Source organism: Bombina bombina, chromosome 5 (genome assembly GCF_027579735.1).
Source record: "Bombina bombina isolate aBomBom1 chromosome 5, aBomBom1.pri, whole genome shotgun sequence".
NCBI lineage: Eukaryota > Metazoa > Chordata > Amphibia > Anura > Bombinatoridae > Bombina > Bombina bombina.
The window spans coordinates 1,153,991,556-1,153,997,973 of NC_069503.1; positions in this window are offsets into that span (position 1 = coordinate 1,153,991,556).

Sequence of the window (6,418 nt, forward strand, 5' to 3'; positions counted from 1 at the left end):
CTCTCAATACCAGCGGTGCTTACGGACGCGGCCAGCTTCGAAAACGTGCTCGTGCACGATTTCCCCATAGGAAACAATGGGGCTGTTTGAGCTGAAAAAAAACCTAACACCTGCAAAAAAGCCGCGTTCAGCTCCTAACGCAGCCCCATTGTTTCCTATGGGGAAACACTTCCTAAGTCTGCACCTAACACCCTAACATGAACCCCGATTCTAAACACCCCTAATCTTACACTTATTAACCCCTAAACTGCCGCCCCCGCTATCGCTGACACCTGCATATTATTTTTAACCCCTAATCTGCCGCTCCGTACACGGCCGCAACCTACGTTATCCCTATGTCCCCCTAATCTGCTGCCCCTAACACCGCCGACCCCTATATTATATTTATTAACCCCTAATCTGCCCCCCCAACGTCGCCGCTACCTTACCTACACTTATTGACCCCTAATCTGCCGCCCCCAACGTCGCCTCCACCTACCTACACTTATTAACCCCTAATCTGCCGACCGAATCACCGCTACTATAATAAAGTTATTAACCCCTAATCCGCCTCACTCCCGCCTCAATAACCCTATAATAAATAGTATTAACCCCTAATCTGCCCTCCCTAACATCGCTGACACCTAACTTCAAGTATTAACCCCTAATATGCCGACCGGACCTCACTGCTACTCTAATAAATGTATTAACCCCTAAAGCTAAGTCTAACCTTAACACTAACACCCCCCTAAGTTAAATATAATTTAAATCTAACTAAATAAATTAACTCTTATTAAATAAATTATTCCTATTTAAAGCTAAATACTTACCTGTAAAATAAACCCTAATATAGCTACAATATAAATAATAATTATATTGTAGCTATTTTAGGATTTATATTTATTTTACAGGTAACTTGGTATTTATTTTAGCTAGTTAGAATAGTTATTAAATAATTATTAACTATTTAATAACTACCTAGCTAAAAGAAATACAAAATTACCTGTAAAATAAATCCTAACCTAAGTTACAATTAAACCTAACACTACACTATCATTAAATTAATTAAATAAATTAACTACAAATAACTACAATTAAATACAATTACATAAACTAACTAAAGCACAAAAAATAAAAAAAATAAGTTACAAACATTTTAAAAATATTACAACAATTTTAAGCTAATTACACCTAATCTAAGCCCCTAATAAAATAACAAAGCCCCCCAAAATAAAAAAAATGCCCTACCCTATTCTAAATTAAAAAAGTTCAAAGCTCTTTTACCTTACCAGCCCTTAAAAGGGCCTTTTAAAGAAAACTGCTCTTTTGCCTGTAAAAGAAAAATACAACCCCCCCAACATTAAAACCCACCACTCACAAACCCCTAATCTAACCCAAACCCCCCTTAAAAAAACCTAACACTACCCCCCTGAAGATCATCCTACCCTGAGTTGTCTTCAGCCAGCCGACCCACTGATGGAACCGAAGAGGAGATCTGGAGCGGCAGAAGTGATCCTCCAAGGGGCACTGAAGAAGTCTTCCATCCGATGAAGTCATCATCCAGGCGGCGCTGAAGAAATCTTCCATCCGGGCGATGTCATCTTCCAAGCGGGGTCTTCAATCTTCTTCTTCAGGATCCATCTTCATTCCGCCGACGCGGAACATCCTTCTTCCCTGACGGACTACCGACGAATGAAGGCTCCTTTAAGGGACGTCATCCAAGATGGCATCCCTCGAATTCCGATTGGCTGATAGGATTCTATCAGCCAATCGGAATTAAGGTAGGAAAATTCTGATTGGCTGATGGAATCAGCCAATCAGATTCAAGTTCAATCCGATTGGCTGATCCAATCAGCCAATCAGATTGAGCTCGCATTCTATTGGCTGTTCCGCCTGGATGATGACTTCATCGGATGGAAGACTTCTTCAGCGCCCCTTGGAGGATCACTTCTGCCGCTCCGGATCTCCTCTTCGGTTCCATCTGTGGGTCGGCTGGCTGAAGACAACTCAAGGTAGGATGATCTTCAGGGCTTAGTGTTAGGTTTATTTAAGGGGGGTTTGGGTTAGATTAGGGGTATGTGGGTGGTGGGTTGTAATGTTGGTGGGGGGGTATTGTATGTTTTTTTTTCCAGGCAAAAGAGCTGAATTCTTTGGGGCATGCCCCGCAAAAGGCCCTTTTAAGGGCTGGTAAGGTAAAAGAGCTTTTCTATTTTAATTTTAGAATAGGGTAGGGCATTTTTTTATTTTGGGGGGCTTTGTTATTTTATTAGGGGGCTTAGAGTAGGTGTAATTAGTTTAAAATTGTTGTAATATTTTTCTAATGTTTGTAAATATTTTTTTATTTTTTGTACTTTAGTTAGTTTATTTAATTGTATTTATTTGTAGGTATTGTATTTAATTAATTTATTGATAGTGTAGTGTTAGGTTTAATTGTAGATAATTGTAGGTATTTTATTTAATTAATTTATTGATAGTGTAGTGTTAGGTTTAATTGTAGATAATTGTAGGTATTTTATTTAATTAATTTATTGATAGTGTAGTGTTAGGTTTAATTGTAACTTAGGTTAGGATTTATTTTACAGGTAATTTTGTAATTATTTTAATTAGGTAACTATTAAATAGTTAATAATAATAGTTAAAATAAATACAAAGTTGCCTGTAAAATAAATATTAATCCTAAAATAGCTACAATATAATTATAATTTATATTGTAGCTATATTAGGATTTATTTTACAGGTAAGTATTTAGCTTTAAATAGGAATAATTTATTTAATAAGAGTTAATTTATTTTGTTAGATTTAAATTATATTTAATTTAGGGGGGTGTTAGGGTTAGGATTAGACTTAGCTTTAGGGGTTAATAAATTTATTAGAGTAGCGGTGAGGTCCGGTCGGCAGATTAGGGGTTAATAATTGTAGGTAGGTGGCGGTGACGTTGGGGGCGGCAGATTAGGGGTTAATAAATATAATATAGGTGTCGGCGGTGTTAGGGGCAGCAGATTAGGGGTACATAGGGATAACGTAGGTGGCGGCGGTGTGCGGTCGGCAGATTAGGGGTTAAAAAAATTTAATAGAGTGGCGGCGATGTGGGGGGACCTCGGTTTAGGGTTATATCGGTAGTTTATGGGTGTTAGTGTACTTTAGAGCACAGTAGTTAAGAGCTTTATGAACCCACAGGAGGTACCCACATTGCTTCTGCAAATTCTCAAACAGCAAGCACACCGCCACAGGCACAGCCACTGGCCGAGCCCCGCCAAGCACTCAAGGCCTTTAAAACCCCTTCTTTTAGATTAAAAATGAATAACTGCAAACCCACCTTGTTGAGACATACCCTATCTTTCAAGAAAAAACATCTTCTTGACTCCCCTTCAAACTCCATGTGCCGGATAGACACCCCCTCTTTTTGCCTCACAAAACTACTTAATACCCTGTTAATTTTTTTTCTAGAAGTATCCAGCTTCTTACTATCCCATGCTGCCCTCCAGAAATCACTGGGTTCCAATTCAGACCAAACAACCCATAGCTGAGGGAATAGCTCCCACAATCTCCCCAAATTTTCCTTCATTCTAGACCCAGAACTCTCTGTGCCGTAAAACCCAAGTCATTACCACCGGCATGGATCACTAAAATACCTGGAGGGCGGAACAGCATGGAATATTCCACAACCTTCAAAAGGACCTGATCCCATTTTAAGCCGCTAACACCAAGCCGTCGCATAACCACCTCCTCAGTAGACAAACCAAGCTGACAGCCATCATCTCTCACTGCTGCGGCACTTCTGGCCCAATAGATGTAAGAGTGCCCGATAAACCAACACTCCACGGGACCTAAAAAACAATAATATAAAGAACTATAGAGCTAAGTATTGACGAATGTAAGACTTAAGTGAAAAAGGGTGTGTGTACAAGCGCTAAGGTAATCCCCAAGCTGTATCCAAACAGAGATCCTAACTAACCTCCAAAAAATATGCACAAGTAGTAAGAAGTGAATACAGCGCCAACAAGAGGCCAAGGGATAAATATACTCACAGAGAGATAAAAGAAGATTATTTAATGAACCATGTTAAAAAGCATCAGTAATAAAAGACTATATATAAAAAATGTAAAAAGCACATATAAATAAAATTACAAATACAGGAATATCTTACAGAAGCGGCTCAAAGGGCCAAAGCTGATAATTACAATAAAACAGAGGTAATAACAGGTGATCAGTGTGAGTGGTACACCAGAATAAGAGTGTATACTGATAAAACAGAATTAGCCTAAGTACAACTGTAGCAAGTGCATCAAGCAAAAAACTAATAAACAATAATACAAACAATAGTGTTCAAAATTAGTGTTACAAAAATAGTGTTCTAAAAAATAGAAAAATGCACTGCAGTGCAAAAAAAGGGGGGTAGCAAAATAATTGTATAGATACAATCAAATAGTGAGTGAGTGCAAATGGATATAAAAATGCTAGCTACTTAATCCAGTGAGGTTAAGATATAATTAAATAAAATACACAATATGCAATAACATAAAAAATAAAATACACAATATGCAATAACATAAAAAATAAAATATAATCCAAAAAAGTGTTCAAAAAGTTGATCAACAAATGTTAGTGAAGAACAAAAATAAGTCAATCAAAACAAAAAAATGGAAAAAATGGGTGATGAAAAGCAAGGTGAAAGTGAGGAAATTGATTCCTTCCAATGTTAGTTACTTTAACAGATCCAAATTCCTGAGTGTGGTTGCTGAAGTAGCTGATTGGATCCTAGCACCTGTCAGCTGCTCCTATGGTATCCTAAAAAGTGTCCCTGTAAAAAAAGAAATTCACAACATAGTGTATCCAATATGAGAATGAAGTAAAGATTAAAGTAATGCTTACCAATATGTCAACGCGTTTCTGCCCTCAAAAAAGGGCCTTTCTCAAGACTAGAATATTGGTAATGGCAGCTGGCCTTATATACAGTTTAGAAGTAGCCTATATGGTAGTTTAATTGATTAATTGTATTGTTTGGGCGCCAAATCCCTCCACTTCCTGTGTAACATCTAAAAGATTCCCCCATAAAGTGTAGCATCACTTCCTGTGTAACATCTAAAAGATTCCCCTCCACTTCCTGTGTAACATCTAAAAGATTCCCCCATAAAGTGTAGTATCACTTCCTGTGTAACATCTAAAAGATTCCCCTCCACTTCCTGTGTAACATCTAAAAGATTCCCCCATAAAGTGTAGCATCACTTCCTGTGTAACATCTAAAAGATTCCCCCATATGGCAAACCGGACGTATATAAATTTTCCCAGATTAATTTTATACATATCTAAATATATAGGTCATTCAAAAGGCATGTATATGGCCTTAGATTTATCCAGTTGTTTCTTTCTCAATTGCCGGTATCTTTGTTTTGGCTTACCAGTTTCAAGCCCAATATCGGAGCTACCCGGTAGTGACGTAACCGTTGACGTCACTTCCGGTCCGGCGATATTACATAGACAAGCCGCTAGCAACATTAGCATGCTGTACAATGCTAATATATGCGGCTGTCAGTTACACCTCCCATCTAGTATATTAAATCCTTAGAGAGCCCTGGGGATAAAGATGTCAGAACAATGCCCACCAATGTGTCAATAAAGGGGATAAGTGTCAAGGCACTATTGGCCCCCAAACGTTATAACGATAGATAAAGGCTATGTAATCACAAACATTGAGATTTACAAAAAACTAACACATATTTTATGTCAGTGGGACAAAGGAAACAATAAAAACAATAACGGCAAGTATTTTTGGAAATTAAATAACGGTTTTGTTATCTATTTCTCTTAAGTCCAAAGGGGTCAGATAATATTTTCTTTCTATAGCCATATTTTATATATCCATCATTATACTAGTAGATGGATTGAATGATCTCAAATATTATAATATGTGTTAACATATTGTCAAAGTGTGTTTAAGATACACTGGTAGTGGATTAAGTGATCTTAAATATTATAATATGTGTTAACATATTGTTAAAATATTTTGAGATATGTTTGACATTTCATAAAGAGAAGAGAAGTTGTATATACTTTTATGGATCCTTCAATGTCATTGAGCCATGCTCAGATGGTAAGATCTTGCATATTTATAAGAAATAAAGTTATTTTAATTTATTTTATAAAAGATCAGAATCATAGTGAGAGGAGGAAGAAATTGACCTGTGATGAATTATTTACAGAGGGCAAACTGCTTAGTTATTAAAAAAGTCCTAGAATGTATTTTTATATATATATATATATATATATATATATATCGTTTGCTCCAAAATTTGAGCATAGAGAATACAAAGTCCCAATAGAAACAATTTGGACTTAGTTGTCCATCTATCTGATATGTAAAATTAGTTATATGTATATAAAGATATAGATAAAACCAGGACATGGTATCTCATATTTAGCGAGAAATAAAAGGGATATG